The following is a 2117-nucleotide window of genomic DNA, read 5'->3' as shown; positions in this document are numbered from 1 at the left end:
CGCTATTTCCTAGCAAGGATGTCTCGCATTTACATTCATTTGGAGTGTAGACGAGGAATACGTGACACTTCGCAAGTTATATTATATCTTACCATGAAACATAGAAATGAGATGCGATATCGCATTTTAAGAAGCATTAGAACTCTATTGCTCCGATACGTAGACATCTGCAAACGCTATTTCCTTGCAAGGAAGTGTCGCATTTACATTCATTTGAATCGTATACGAGGAATGCATAACACTTCGCAATGAATATTATATCTTATCATGAAGCGTAGATATGAGATGCTATATCTCGTTTTAAGAAGCATTTGAACTCTATTGCTACGATACCTAGACATCTGCAGACGCTATTTCCTAGCAAGGAAGTGTCGCATTTACATTCATTTGAGGTGTAGACGAGGAATACATGACACTTCGCAAATCATATTATATCTTACCATGAAACATAGAAATGAGATGCGATATCACGTTTTAAGAAGCATTAGAAATCTATTGCTACGATACGTAGACGTCTGCAGACGCTATTTCCTTGCAAGGAGGTGTCGCATTTACATTCATTTGAAGTGTAGACGAGGAATACATAACACTTCGCAAATCATATTATATCTTACCATGAAACATAGAAATGAGATGCGACATCGCGTCTTAAGAAGCATTAGAACACTATTGCTACGATACCTAGACATCTGCAGACGCTATTTCCTAGCAAGGAAGTCTCGCATTTACATTCATTTGGAGTGTAGACGAGGAATACGTGACACTTCGCAAATTATATTATATCTTACCATGAAACATAGAAATGAGATGCGATATCGCGTTTTAAGATTCATAAGAACTCTATTGCTACGATACGTAGACATCTGCAGACGCTATTTCCTTGCAAGGAAGTGTCGCATTTACATTCATCTGAAGTGTAGAAGAGGAATACATAACACTTCGCAAATCATATAATATCCTACCATGAAACATAGAAATGAGATGCTATATCGCGTTTTAAGAAGCATTAGAACACTATTGCTACGATACCTAGACATCTGCAGACGCTATTTCCTAGCAAGGAAGTGTCGCATTTGCGTTCATTTGAATCGTAGACGTAGAATGCATAACACTTCGCAATGAATAATATGTCTTATCATGAAACATAGATATGTGATGCAATATCTCGTTTTAAGAAGCATTTGAACTCTATTGCTTCGATACGTAGACATCTGCAAACGCTATTTCCTTGCAAGGAAGTGTCGCATTTACATTCATTTGAAGTGTAGACGAGGAATACAAAACACTTCGCAAATCATATTATATCTTACCATGAAACATAGAAATGAGAAGCGATATCGCGTTTTAAGAAGCATTAGAAATCTATTGCTACGATACGTAGACATCTGCAAACGCTATTTCTTTGCAAGGAAGTGTCGCATTTACATTCATTTGAAGTGTAGACGAGGAATACATGACACTTCGCAAATCATATTATATCTTACCATGAAACATAGAAATGAGATGCGATATTGCGTTTTAAGAAGCATTAGAAATCTATTGCTACGATACGTAGACATCTGCAAACGCTATTTCTTTGCAAGGAAGTGTCGCATTTACATTCATTTGAAGTGTTGACGAGGAATACATAACACTTCGCAAATCATATTATATCTTACCATGAAACATAGAAGTGAGATGCGATATCGCGTTTTAAGAAGCATTAGAACTCTATTGCTACGATACGTAGACATCTGCAGACGCTATTTCCTACCAAGGAAGTGTCGCATTTACTTTCATTTGAATCGTAGACGAGGAATGCACAACACTTCGCAATGATTATTATATCTTATCATGAAACATTGATATGAGATGCAATATCTCGTTTTAAGAAGCATTTGAACTCTATTGCTTCGATACGTACACATCTGCAAACGCTATTTCCTTGCAAGGAAGTGTCGCATTTACATTCATTTGAAGTGTAGAAGAGGAATACATAACACTTCGCAAGTCATATTATATCTTACCATGAAACATAGAAATGAGGTGCGATATCGCGTTTTAAGAAGCATTAGAACACTATTGCTACGATATGTAGACATTTGCAAACGCTATTTCCTGGCAGGGATGTGTCGCAT

The sequence above is a fragment of the Xylocopa sonorina genome, unplaced genomic scaffold (assembly GCF_050948175.1).
Source record: "Xylocopa sonorina isolate GNS202 unplaced genomic scaffold, iyXylSono1_principal scaffold0051, whole genome shotgun sequence".
Classification (NCBI taxonomy): Eukaryota; Metazoa; Arthropoda; class Insecta; order Hymenoptera; family Apidae; genus Xylocopa; species Xylocopa sonorina.
The sequence above is the reverse complement of the archived record's forward strand: the minus strand, read 5'-3'. Positions refer to the sequence as shown.